This window comes from Schistocerca nitens, chromosome 1, assembly GCF_023898315.1.
Source record: "Schistocerca nitens isolate TAMUIC-IGC-003100 chromosome 1, iqSchNite1.1, whole genome shotgun sequence".
Taxonomy (NCBI): Eukaryota; Metazoa; Arthropoda; class Insecta; order Orthoptera; family Acrididae; genus Schistocerca; species Schistocerca nitens.
In genome coordinates, this window is record NC_064614.1 from 122,984,014 (window position 1) to 122,998,468 (window position 14,455).

Genomic DNA, 14,455 nt, shown 5'->3' on the forward strand with positions numbered 1-14,455 from the left:
ATACACTTCTTCGTTAGACCTCTCCCGTAACAAGAAATCGCGCTGGTCATTCTCTGGGACCTTGACGACCTATTCAGCGTCCTGCGAAGCGTCCATTGAGCCATTGTCTTACGCACAAATCGTAATGTGGGGGAGCTCCATCTTACATAAATAACAGTTCATGTGTTTCATCCCAATCAGAAATTGCAGATCATACAAAATTTTCTAAGATTTCCAGATATCTCTCAGCGTTCATAGTGTCTCTCGACAGATAGGTTCCAACAAACCGGCAGTAAGTTAATCCGCACCACATTTTCACATGCCCTTCATTTTTTCAACGGTTTCGTTGTGATCACACCCTGTCTAATAATAGCTATTATGACGATTAACGAACCCGCCCTACATGAAAAACAGCTTCATCACGCCAAAGAATTTTTCAAGTAGGTGTGGATGGTCTACTTGCATGTAAGCATCGTTTCACAGCGTTCAACACGGCTGTCGCAGTCAGCTGGGTACAATGTTTCGATAGAATGAGGCTCCCACTGTCTGTAACTAACTCTTTGTGGAGATCTGCACACAGAATAGCGAGTAATGCACAGAATTCTCTTGCCGCCTGCCTTGCTGGTTTTGAACGCCTTCTCTCGAACATTTCCCTCTCTCTGGCCATCTTTTACTCTAATACCGAAGTCGAGGGCCTCACTAATCTCTTCATGTCCACGACACTTCCGGTAGTCGTTAATTTTCTGTGACAATTTTTGTTTTTGCATCTAGAACAGCTTGCGTCTCATTTTGACTTCTCCACCACCATTGCACCTGAATTGCAGACTGCCATACTTCCTATCTCGCTGCAATTTTGGCTCTCTGTTCAATGCTCAGTCGTCCTGACATTTCTGTAGCTTCACAGGGTCAGGAAACATACGAAAAAAGGGCATACTTCAGTCTACATTACAAGATAACTTTCACTGCAATCATTACATCAACAGAATTTATAATTCAAAATGGGGAGTTACTTTCCATCCAGCCTATAGAATATGTTATTTCTATCCAGTTGTCCCATACTGGTCGTTTATTACATTTTTTTGCAATATAAAGTTTATGTATATGCTACAGTTTTTTAAGGGTAACGGCTGATACGTATTATCGTTTTGGGGGTGATGGTCTCGAGGGATTGGGAGCTGGTTATACAGGGTGGTCCATTGATCGTGACCGGGCCAAATATCTCACGAAATAAGCGCCAAACGAAAAAACTACAAAGAACGAAACTTTTCTAGCTTGTCAATTCACGTGCGAACATTACGGAAGGCGAACTACTCGCTGTTGAGAGGGATGTCGTTGCACTATTGCCAAATGCATTGAGGTTGACGGACATCATTCTGAGCATTTATTGCATTAATGTGGTATTTACAGGTAATCACGCTGTAACAGCATGCATTCTTAGAAATGATAAGTTCACAAAGGTACATGTATCACATTGGAACAACCTAAATAAAATGTTCAAACGTACTTAAGTTCTGTATTTTAATTTAAAAAACCTACCTGTTACCAACTGTTCGTCTAAAATTGGGAGCCATATCCAGAATGAGAATTTCACTCTGCAGCGGAGTGTGCGCTGATATGAAACTTCCTGGCAGATTAAAACTGTGTACCCGACCGAGACTCGAACTCGGGACCTTTGCCTTTTGAGGGCAAGTGCTCTACCATCTGAGCTACCAAAACACGACTCACGCCCGGTACTCACAGCTTTACTTCTGCCAGTATCTCGTCTCCTATCTTCCAAACTTTACAGAAGCTGTCCAGCGAACCTTGCAGAACGATCACTCCTGAAAGAAAGGATACTGCGGAGACATGGCTTAGCCACAGCCTGGGGGATGTTTCCAGAATGAGATTTTCACTCTGCAGCGGAGTGTGCGCTGATATGAAACTTCCTGGCAGATTAACATCTCTGATGTCAACTCTGTGTATGGAATGGAAATGAAGTCCCATGCTGTTTGACAGAGTGTAGGGGAACGATGCGGGAGATACTGGCAGAAGTAAAGCTGTGAGTACTGGGCGTGAGTCGTGCTTTGGTAGCTCAGATGGTAGAGCACTTGCCAGCAAAATGCAAAGGTCCCGAGTTCAAGTCTCGGTCGCGCACACAGTTTTAATCTGTCAGAAAGTTTTATATCAGCGCACACTCCGCTGCAGAGTGAAAATCTCATTCTGGAAACACCCCCCAGGCTGTGGCTAAGCCTTGTCTCCGCAGTATCCTTTCTTTCAGGAGTGCTAGTTCTGCAAGTTTCGCTGGACAGCTTCTGTAAAGTTTGGAAGATAGGAGACGAGATACTGGCAGAAGCAGAGCTGTGGGTACCGGGCGTGAGTCGTGCTTTGGTAGCTCAGATGGTAGAGCGCTTGCCCGCGAAAGTCAAAGGTCCCGAGTTCGAGTCTCGGTCGGGCACACAGTTTTAATCTGCCAGGAAGTTTCATGTGAGCCATATGTTTGTGACTATTACAGCGCCATCTATGACAAAGCGAAAAAAGTGGTCCAACTAAAACATTCATATTTCTTTATGTACTACACGAATATGTAATAAAAAATGGGGGGTTCCTATTTTTTTTAAAAAAGCAGTTTATATCCGTTTGACCTATGGCAGCGCCCGCTATCGGGCCAACCATAGCGCCATCTGGTTTCCCTCTTCAACCTAGACGAGTTTCGTTTTTTGTAGTTTTTTTTGTTTGATGCTAATTTCGTGAGATATTTGGCCCGGTCGCGGTCAATGGACCACCCTCTATACAGAAACGAATGAGTCATAAGACGGACAAAAGACAAAGTACCAGTGCCTCTAATGAACATATCGATTAATATGTTTTGTTGATAGTTTTATTTTACAAGATACTGGAAAGAAACTTTTAACAGCTGCGGATAAACAACACATTTCTAATATCATAATTGTTTAAAGCTATCTGAGAGATATATTGTTTAAACGCAAATATAAACCAGCAAAGAAATAAACCCTGGGAAAAAGGGACTCTGACTGCCGTGTCTCGGCTTATGGTGAGGTGCTTCTGAAATAGCCGTGAGCGTAACTTGAGCAGGAAGTTAGAGTGTTTGCGCAATGTGTGTCGTCCCACGCTCCGCCAGTGGAGGGTTGCTTGTTTTGCTTTGTTTGTCCGCAGAACGTGACACCGCGTATCTTTGCTTTCGCCACTAAATTTCCACGTACCACATACCTTTTGCTCTTGGACTCTTTTTTTCTGTTTGTTCGTTAACCGGCAAGCAATTAGGCCTCTATACGACCGACACTAGTCCCATTGGGTTTCAGACACTGAACAGACAAGATCGGCAGAATAGCACGCAACTCATCAGTTGGCTGCAAAAACCAGTGTTGTTCCACATTTAGCCACATTATTTATCTCTGATGTCAACTCTGTGTATGGAATGGATATGAAGTCCCATGCTGTTTGTCAGAGCGTAGGGGAACGATGCGGGAGACCGGCACCGCCTAGGCAAGGTCCTAATGGAGGTGGTTTGCCACTGCCTTCCTCCGACCGTAATGCGGATGAATGTTGTTAATGAAGACGACACAACAACACCCAGTCATCTCGGGAATCGAACCCGGGACCCCGTGCTCGGGAGGCGAGAACGCTACCGCGAGACCACGAGCTGCGGACAACTCTGTGTATGATATCGGAATTCGAACGGAAGGAATCTTTGGGTGCGCTGGTAATAGGCACTCTGAGGTCTTAAGGCAATCTCTGCCGTTATGTACGAATGCATGGTGGAGCTAAGTGCGTAGTTGCGATAGATACACTCTAAGACAAAAAAAAGAAAAAAAAAAAGGTCGACGCGCCGCGAAGGAATTATCCGAAAGGGACGGAAGACTGTAGATGTGACGTACATGTAAAGACGAACAATTGACTACAATTTCAGAAAAAATGGATGATTTATTCAAGAGAAAAAACGTCACGAACTGAGCAAGTTTGTCCAACTCTGGCCCTTATGCAAGCAGATATTCGGACTGGTATTGATTGACAGAGTTGTTGGATGTCATTCTGAGGGATATCGTGCCAAATTCTGTCCAATTGGCCCGTCAGATCGTTAAAATCTGGAGCTGGTTGCAGGGCCCTGCCCATAATGTTCGACACGTTCTCAATTGGGGAGAGATTCAGCGACCTTGCTGGCCAGGGAAGGGTTTGGCAAACATGAAGACAAGCAGTAGAAACTCTCGCCGTGTGCGGGCGAGCATTATCTTGTTTGAAATATAGATCCAGGATGGCTCGGCATGAAGGGCAGCGAAGCGGGGCGTAGAATATCGTCGACGTACCGCTGTGTTGTAGGAGTGTCGTGGATGACAACCAAGGGCGTCCTGATATGAAAAGAAATGGCACCCTTGGTCTACCATCACTTCTGGTTGTCGGGCGACAGTCGGGTTGATATCCCGCCGCTGGCCGGTGCGTCTCCAGACACGTCTTTGCCGATCATTGAGGCCTGGAATGTCATTCACTGTAGTAGAATTGTCTTCAGTAATGAGTCACACTTCGAACTGAGGCACGATGTCGAGCGAAGACGCGTCTGGAAACGCCCTGAACAGCGGTGGGGTACCAACCTGACAGTCGGCCGCCATAAGGTCCGACAACCAGGACCCCTTTGGTCGTCATCCGCGGTACCCTTACAACACAGCGGTACGTCTACGATATTCTATGTCCCGTATCGTTGTCCTTCATGGCAAGCCATCCTGAACTTACATTTCAGGAAGATAATGCCCGACCGTACATGGTGAGAGTTTATACCGCTTGTCTTCATGTTTGCCCAACCCTATTTTGGCCAGCATGGTCGCCGGACCTCTTCCCAATTGAGAACATTTGGAGCATTATGGGTAGGGCCCTCCAGCCACATCGGGATTTTGACGCTCTAACGCCCCAACTGGTCAGAATTTGGCACGATATCCCTCAGGAGGACATCCAACAATTCTGTGGATCAATGCCAAGCCGAATAACAGCTTGCATACGGGTCAGACGTAGACCGACTGTTTATTGATTTGATCAATTTGTCCAGCTCTTTCTCTTGAATAAATAATCCAGTTTTGGTGAAGTTGTAATCATTTGTTTGCCTGTAGACGTACGTCACATCAACAGTTTTCCGTTCCATTAGGCTAATTCCTTCGTGGTGAGTCATTATTCTTGTCTTTGAGTATACTTAACAGCCGCCTGCCGTGGCCGAGCGGTTCTAGGTGCTTCAGTCCGGAACCGCGCTGCTGCTACGGTCGCAGGTTCGAATCCTGCCTCGGGCATGGATGTGTGTGGTGTCCTTAGGTTAGTTAGGTTTAAGTAGTTCTAAGTCTAGGGGACAGATGACCTCAGATGTTGAGTCCCATAGTGCTTAGAGGAATTTGAACCATGTGTACTTAAAAAATTTCTTTCGAGCTTCGAGGCATACCAGACGGTTAGATATCCACAAGCTCCTGGTCGGATGTCCCTTGGCCACTGTCAAGAAGTGACAGTAACCGGCCTTATACAGCGCCGCTGCCATTTGTGACGTCACTGGAGGCGACTACATCGCCTTATGTGACAATTTTTTCGCTGCATACCCGTCGCTCCCGCTTCAACGTTTCGATGGCCAGATTGCAAGCTTTGCTCAGCTGCAGACTACTGTATTTATTGAGGGTACAGCTAAGCACAGATTGGGACCTGACCATCAGAAGTAAAAATGTACGTGATGGGTGTGCAAGAAAAATATTACCGGATTTATGTCATTTTTATGAGCGTCAAATCGGGCATTGTGATCATTTTACGAGAATACATAGCTTAGAGGTTATATTTAAAATAAAAATTCAGTTCAGGCGTTGCCCTAATATTAGGCTTACCATATTTTTTGGATCCAACACAGCAAATATTACTATATTTTATGAAGAGGTTTAAAAAATCAGCGCCGGCCGCGGTGGTCTAGCGGTTCTAGATGCTCAGTCCGGAACCGCGCGACTGCTACGGTCGCAGGTTCGAATCCTGCCTCGGGAATGGATGTGTGTGGTGTCCTTAGGTTAGTTAGGTTTAAGTAGTTCTAAGTTCTAGGGGACTGATGACCACAGATGTTAAGTCCCATAGTGCTCAGAGCCATTTTTTTTTAAAATCAGCCAACAAGTTTATTACGTCTTCTGAAGAAGATATTTTTAGAATTATCGTAACCTAGGTCAAGGGCTAATAAACCTTTGTTTTGCAACTAGTTGGTTGATTTTTTCAACCTCTTCAGATTTATACAGTTGCTAGTGCGCAGCTATTTTTAAGATTTGACTATATTTTATCGGGTCCAACCCAGGACGTGTTATCGAAATTATTTAAAAGTCTTAACAGTTTACTGAAACATTAAACTTCATTTATTCAGTTGAATTTTACGGTAGACAGCAATACAAGAAGAAACTTTTCTTAGCCTTTGAATTTTTCACACACTGCAAAAGGTACTGCGTCCAAATTTGAGCAGTTTCACTTAAACTTCATCGACATTTAGAAGTTTCGCTTCTCCAGTCTGAAATATCTTACATTTTATTCCACTTCTGTTTCAGCTGTTCACCGTTACTGTTACATAATTAATGTTTCCCAAAGTACACAACACATTATCAGATATAAATGGGAAATTAACGTTAACAATAACTGCCTGGATTTCGGTTCCTGTAGCTAAAAATTTTGGAGTTATAAAACTTCACAAGCAGTTTAGATGTTCAGGCTGTTGTTTTGAAACATAATTCGTGTCTAGCATTGCGGTATGACAATGTATCCTCTTTAGCAACACAATCCAGATCGCTATTATCCCCACCTTTGCTTTTTAAAAAAGGCCTTACGTTTGGTAAAGCAGTATTATTAATAGCACTCCTATGTTTAACTCTTTTCACGTGGTCTTGAATATCACCCTTTCTTTTACGTGCAACAGAAAACTCTCCGGTGCACTGTGTGCAATGAACACGTTCATTGTTATTGTCATTACACAGTCTCAAACATTTGTATTCTTGTTGCAGATTAACACTAAACACACACTTTCTTTTGCCTGTGACTAAACGATGAGACAGAAAATGAACAGAGATAAACTGATCAAACACGTTTAGACGAGCTACTTCACACAGCAAAACTACATAAAGATACTGCCCTTGTTGTGTTGCCAAATGACCAGCAGTACCGGTAAGTGAAATGTCGTGGAAGAACCGGCAGGCACGCCTCTCCATCGACGTCAGTACTTGGTACAAGGTCGGCTGAGAGAGGCACAGCCGTAAGTGAATGTTTAAAAAGGCGATGTTCAACATGTAGGTCTAAAATCTTAAAAAAATTACTCGCCAGTCATAAAATTCTCAAACCCCATACATTTTTGTAAGCGCGGCACTACCACAGACAGCACTAAAAATCATGATCGTCCGGGCTAATTCTCGACTCATGGGAACCTGGTTAACATCCTTGTGTTGCAAATTAATGCTGTGTTAATACAGACTTGTAGTTGATTTCTGTCGGCGGCCACAGAAACACAGAAAGTAGAAGAAGGTAAATTACATTTGTAATCTAAACAGCAACAAAATTTACTGTCGACGTATTCCTAACCTACAAAAATTTTGTATATACAGGGTGGTCCATTGGTATAGTGGCCGGGCCAAATATCTCACGAAATAAGCATCAAACGAAAAAACTACATAGAACGAAACTCGCCTAGCTCAAAGGGGGAAGTCAGATGGCGCTATGGTTGGCCCGCTAGATGGCGCTGCCATAGATGAAACGGATATCAACTGCGTTTTTTTAAATAGGAACCCTCGTTTTTTATTACATATTCGTGTAGTACGTAAAGAAATATGAATGTTTTAGTTGGACCACTATTTTCGCTTTGTGGTAGATGGCGCTGTAATAGTGACAAACGTATAAGTACGTGGTATCACGTTAACATTCCGCCAGAGCGTACGGTATTTGGTTCGTGATACATTACCCGTGTTAAAATGGACCGTTTACCAATTGCGGAAAAGGTCGATATCGTGTTGATGTATGGCTATTGTGATCAAAATGCCCAACGGGCGTGTGCTATGTATGCTGCTCGGTATCCTCGACGACATCGTCCAAGTGTCCGGACCGTTAGCCGGATAGTTACATTATTTAAGGAAACAGGAAGTGTTCAGCCACATATGAAATTTCAACCATGACCTGCAACAAATGATGATGCCCAAGTAGGTGTTTTAGCTGCTGTCGCGGCTAATCCGCACATCAGTAGCAGACAAATTGCGCGAGAATCGGGAATCTCAAAAACGTCGGTGTTGAGAATTTTACATCAACATCGATTGCATCCGTACCAAATTTCTGTGCCCCAGGAATTACATGGCGACGACTTTGAACGTCGTGTACAGTTCTGCCACTGGGCACAAGAGAAATTACGGGACGATGACAGATTTTTTGCACGCGTTCTATTTAGCGACGAAGCGTCATTCACCAACAGCGGTAACGTAAACCGGCATAACATGCACTAATGGGCAACGGAAAATCCACGATGGCTGCGACAAGTGGAACATCAGCGACCTTGGCGGGTTAATGTATGGTGCGGCATTATGGGAGGAAGGATAATTGGCCCCTATTTTATCGATGGCAATCTAAATGGTGTAATTTAACTGATTTCCTACGTAATGTTCTACCGATGTTACTACTCGTACAAGATATTTCACTGCATGACAGAATGGCGATGTACTTCCAACATGATGGAATTCCGGCACATAGCTCGCGTGCGGTTGAAGCGGTATTGAATAGCATATTTCATGACAGGTGGATTTGTCGTCGAAGCACCATGGCCCACACGTTCACCAGATCTGACGTCCGCGGATTTCTTTCCGTGGGCAAAGTTGAAGGATATTTGCTATCGTGATCCACCGACAACGCGTGACAACATGTGTCAGCGCATTCTCAATGCATGTGCGAACATTACGGAAGGCGAACTACTCGCTCTTGAGAGGAATGTCGTTACACGTATTGCCAAATGCATTGAGGTTGACGGACATCATATTGAGCATTTATTGCATTAATGTGGTATGTACAGGTAATCAAGCTGTAACAGCATGCGTTCTCAGAAATGATAAGTTCACAAAGTTATATGTATCACCTTGGAACAACCGGAATAAAATGTTCAAACGTACCTACGTTCTGTATTTTAATTTAAAAAAAACTACCTGTTACCAACTGTTCGTCTAAAATTGTGAGCCATATGTTTGTAACTATTACAGCGCCATCTATCTCAAAGCGAAAAAAGTGGTCCAACTAAAACATTCATATTTCTTTACGTACTACACGAATATGTATTAAAAATTGTGGGTTCCTATTTAAAAAGACGCAGTTGACATACGTTCGACCTATGGCAGCGCCATGTAGCGGGCCAACCATAGCGTCATCTGGTTTCCCCCTTCAAGCTAGACAAGTTTCGTTCTTTGTAGTTTTTTTGTTTGACACTTATTTTGGGAGATATTTGGACCGGTCACGATCAATGGACCACACTGTATACACACTAATGGAAAAAAATCGCTTACACCAAAAATAAATAACATAGCGCAACGAAATTTTGGGAATACATCTATTTAGGTAACACATTGAAGCGATTAATATTGCAAGCTCAAGGGTTGACGTAAATTTGAGATAAGGCATTGCAAGTGTCATATGTTGGTACACTAATAACCGGTGTTTCCGCCGTAATGTTGAATGGAAGCACGCAAATGTGCATCCATTGTGTTGTACAGGTGCCGGTTGTCAGTTTGTGGGATGGAGTCCCATGCCTGCTGCACTTGGCCCGTCAGTACAGGGACGGTTATTGTTGGTTGTGGATGAAGCTGAAATTGTCAGCCGATGATGTCCCACATGTGCTCGTTTTGAAACAGATTTGATGATCGAGCAGCCCAAGGCAACATATCAACACAGTAGAGCATGTTGGGTTACAACAGCGGTATATAGACGAGCGTTATCCGGTCGGAAAATAACCCCTGGAATGCTGTTCATGAATGGCAGCTCTACAGATCGAATAATCAGACTGACGTACAAATTTGCAATCAGGGTTCGTGAGAACCAGGAGTGAGCTCCTGTTGTCACACGAAATCGCACCTCAGACCATAACTTCAGATGTAGGTTGTAACCTTCACCTCACTTATCGACCTTAATGACAGCGAAAAATTAAACCGCGTGTACCTAATGGAAATTTGGGAAAAGCAATCGTCACCGAAGTTAATCTGTGGGTAAAGAGGGAGGAAGGGTTACATCTAAATGAAAGGAAAAATGCAAATTAAATTGGTGGAAATTAATTTTGAAAAAGGGTAAAGTTAATAAAGAAAGTAAATGTGCGGTCGTTATATTAACAATTAACTGGCATTAATTAGATATTTGAGATTTAGAGAAAATTACGGTCACCAGTCCTATGGACAACTACTATAATAACTGAAAAAGAAAGGTTAATGCACATATAATTAGCACTAAAAGCGTGGCAACTGAAGCTTTACACGTGTTGTGTGAAAACTGAATGTTTGTCAGAAGTAATACATTTCGCTACACTCTGACTTACTTTAGCGAAAGAATTAATAAAACCGGATAATTGAAAGTTAATTTAGTGACCGAAATTAATAGTGAACTTTGTTTCTGAAGCACTACCAAATTAAATAAAATAAGGTTAGTCTTGGGCTACCTCAACCATCATGTCAAAAGCAACCTGAATCTACGCAATTTAGAAATAAGAGATTTAACTTTGAACTTGAATTAAATGATTTTGAACAATCAACAATAGTAAAATTTAGTACGTACCAAGCTGAGCTGCAGTCACAGGTAAGCTAAAATATGGTAGCAAAACTCGCACTCTTAATTTGTGCTTGTGTAATCTAAATATAGTTCTGTTTGTTTATTGTAGCCAGCTATGAATACTTTAACTGAACTTTGAAATTAAGGCAGTGAAATGGAATGATATTTCTTTAATGCTGGCGTTTGAATTTCAACGACACTCGGGTTCATTTCGGGAAAGGAAGGGACCCTGCATGGTAATGCAATTGGGACAATGAGCAACAAAGGTTCATGCTAAGTTGCTGTATTTTAGTTATGCAAATGAAACAGTTTGAAAAGCTGAGGTCTGCCATACAGTTCTAAAACTTTACGTGCTTTCAGTCTTCCTTGTTGGTTAATTGAAGGTTTGAAGTCGTCGATCGAGGAGGTGGCGACAATCACTTATTGTCGGCCGTCGCTGTTGCAGAAGCTGGATGATGGCGCGCCTTCTTCTCGACACGTTCACCAGGCGAAACGGGCTCTTGATGTGTGCCAGCTAATGTTTCCCGTCCGCGACACCGTGCCAGAAGCTATCGTAGCAAGTCGAGTGCAATCACATGCTGAAAAAAAAAACCGAAAGCGCAGCAACTCGCGGGAGCGTCACTCAACACACTTGTTCCACCGCCCTACTCCAGCCAGACTCTGCTCTGCCCGCGCTCCACGCGGCAGAGTTAACACTACCCAAGATCCTAAACACTTTGGATCTCCACACGACCTATCGATCTAATCGTTCGATAGCACAGTTTTCCCTAGGCAAGACCCAGCGTAAAAATACAAATAAAATTTACAAAACAAACCAATTATGCATCGACATATATATATAAGGACAAAAAATTATAGTACAATAGATGGAAATAGGAGGATATGCATTTCCGGCGTTACAAGGTCCTGGCATTAATTATATATTTGAGATTTGGAGAAAATTACGGTCGCCAGTTCTATGGACAACAACTATAATAACTGAAAAAGAAAGGTTAATGCACATGCAGACAGGGTGGATGCAGGCTCTCAACTGGCTTCCTTCCAACCACCACACGACCATCACTGGCACCGAGGCAGAATCAACTTCCATCACAAAACTCAACAGACCTCCACCCCGCCCTCCGATGAGCTGTCGCTTGTCAACCCTGAAGTCCCAAATGGTGGTGGGTGGGTTCAGTGAAATGCACGCTACAGGGCGTCTGGCTCGGAGCTATCGTTGAAGTAACTGATTTGTGACAGTTTGTTGTCTCATTTTGGTGACAACAGTGGCTCATATTGCTGCTGCAGATGCAGTGCGATACTCCAGAGCCATACGCCGAACACGATGGTCATTGCTGTTGGTAGTGCCACGTGGCCATCCAAATCCCAGTTTCCTTTCGTCTGTAGACTCCCCTGACCACCTCTCCCAGCATCCCAGCAATAATATGCCGTGGCTATATTCCTGCCAAGTCTTTCTGCAGTATCGCAGAAGGAACATCCAGCTTCTCATAGCCCTATTGCGGAACTCGGTCCAACTAAGTGAGGTGTTGATAATAGTGTCTTTGTCTCCTTAAAGGCATTCTTGACTAGCTTTTTCAAATCACCACGTCCAGTCTCAAAGGCAGCTGACATTTATGACCGTTACAGCGTATATTTAAAGCAAATCCGATTTACATCTTTATCGTGGCACAACTAACACCACTCTTACGCGACTGGCGTGAAATTTGAAGAGACATCTTTCAGATGTGGAAACTCGCCTACTAACTTTCGTTTGTGCCGCACAGTTTCTTCTTGGTGTTGCGACTCTTATTTTCCGTCGGTGTACCGTATTTCAGAAACAATAAAATAAAAACCACCGGAGATGCCACAATTGTGGTGAAACACATTTTGGGATTAAACAAAACAAAAAATTATCTTCTTTAATTCTTTATTATTCTCTGCAAACATAAGAACGTAGCTTAAAAGCCAATGATGGCAGTTTTAGTATACTTTGGACTTTATTTTGGGTGATGGTAGGGAACGGTTCTATGTTGGTTGTGATCGAGTATTAATATGAAATCTTTCACGGTTAAAGTTAAGTGGATTTGCTCGGATGTGTTTTTCTGTTATTCTGGCATGTGTTTCTCTAGGACGGATGGAAAAGTGCCACTGGGTACACGAAAAAATGGTCCAAATGGCTCTGAGCACTATGGGACTCAACATCTGTGGTCATCAGTCCCCTAGAACTTAGAACTACTTAAACCTAACTAACCTAAGGACATCACACACATCCTTACCCGAGGCAGGATTCGAACCTGCGACCGTAGCGGTCACGCGGTTCCAGACTGCCGCGCCTAGCACCGCACGGTCACAACGGCCGGCGGTACACGAGGAGGTGAAGTTTTCTGTACAGTGTGTTCGGAAAGTCCCGTTAGAATTTTGTAGGACTTGCCGAGGGGAGTGAGTACATAATATTTGGAATAGGAACCCGTGTCCGGAAACGTACCGCTTCCGTGCTACAGCCATTTGAAAACGTATTTGCTTGTTAGGTATGCAGTAGGGTAGTCGTAGTGGGGGTGGTTATGTCGAATCCGCTGATGTCATTTGACATCTGCCCAACCTCTCTGTCCTGGTTCAAGTTTCAGTAGCGTGTCTGTGAGTACTAGAGCAACATGGTTGAGTGCACGTTTGCAGAATATACTGGCATGATCCTTCTGAATGGCGAATCCTACGGCATTGGAAGACCTGCTCGTCGCGTTTACCAAGGTCGTTCTCCAAAACGTCCGACTCCATCGCATACCCTCTTCGCCACAGTTACACAACGCCGCACGGGATTAGCCGAGCGATCTAAGGCGCTGCAGTCATGGACTGTGCGGCTGGTCCCGGCGGAGGATCGAGTCCTCCCTCGGGCATGGGTGTGTGTGTTTGTCCTTAGGATAATTTAGGTTCAATTGTGTGTAAGCTTAGGGACTGATGACCTTAACAGTTAACTCCCATAAGATTTCACACAGATTTGACCATTTGTTACGCAACGGCTTCGAGAAAGGGTTACCTTTACCGTCAGCAGGCGTGATCGTGGTGCTCCGAGGAAACGCCGCACACCCGAGCTGGAAGCGACCGTACTGCATCACGTAGAAGAGAACCCGTCAACGAACGCACGAGCAATTTCTTTGGCTATGAATGAGTAGAACTGGAAAACAAGTGATGTACTGGGTCACGCCTAATCAATTACTTGCATAAGTGGTCGCGTTACCAGCATGTATTCAAATGATTGTAACATGGAAACGGTACGTTTCCAGACATGGTTTCCGATTCAAAATATTATCGACTCACTCCTCAGTACAAATTCTAGAAGTTTGTAACCGGAATTTCAGAACACCTTATATAAATTACTTCGCTCTGGCGTCTACCCGCTCGTTGAATCATAGACTATCGCGCCCTTTCAAACACTCCCGATCGGTGTCCAGAGATTTTAGAGGCTGCCGTCTGTTGTGATACAGTTTGGCATCGCACACTTCACATTAAAATTTTGCTGTTCATTTAGCATCTGTATTGTGAAACAGCCTTTGTTAGCTGAGTGCACTTTGAGAACACACCAATAGCCACCTGCAAACAGCCGGATAATATGATCGTATTTACACTAAATATTTTGGATGCAGTAATTAGATGTAAGACTTATAACTGGAAAATGTTGTTGATATTCTATGGAAACTGTTCATTGTGCAAAACATGATGTCGTAAGAAACAACTGTAATAAGAAAAA

At 43.6% G+C, this 14,455-nt stretch overlaps 1 protein-coding gene and 1 non-coding gene across 2 annotated transcripts in view; one reads left to right on the forward strand and one right to left on the reverse strand.

Annotated features, from left to right (window-relative positions):
- Nucleotides 1–14,455, forward strand: part of LOC126242629 (facilitated trehalose transporter Tret1-2 homolog) — a 284,620-nt gene that overhangs the window by 16,399 nt on the left and 253,766 nt on the right. The window lies entirely within an intron of this gene.
- On the reverse strand, nt 1,621–1,695 carry Trnal-caa (transfer RNA leucine (anticodon CAA)). The gene has a single exon. It is a non-coding gene; the product is annotated as a tRNA-Leu (tRNA).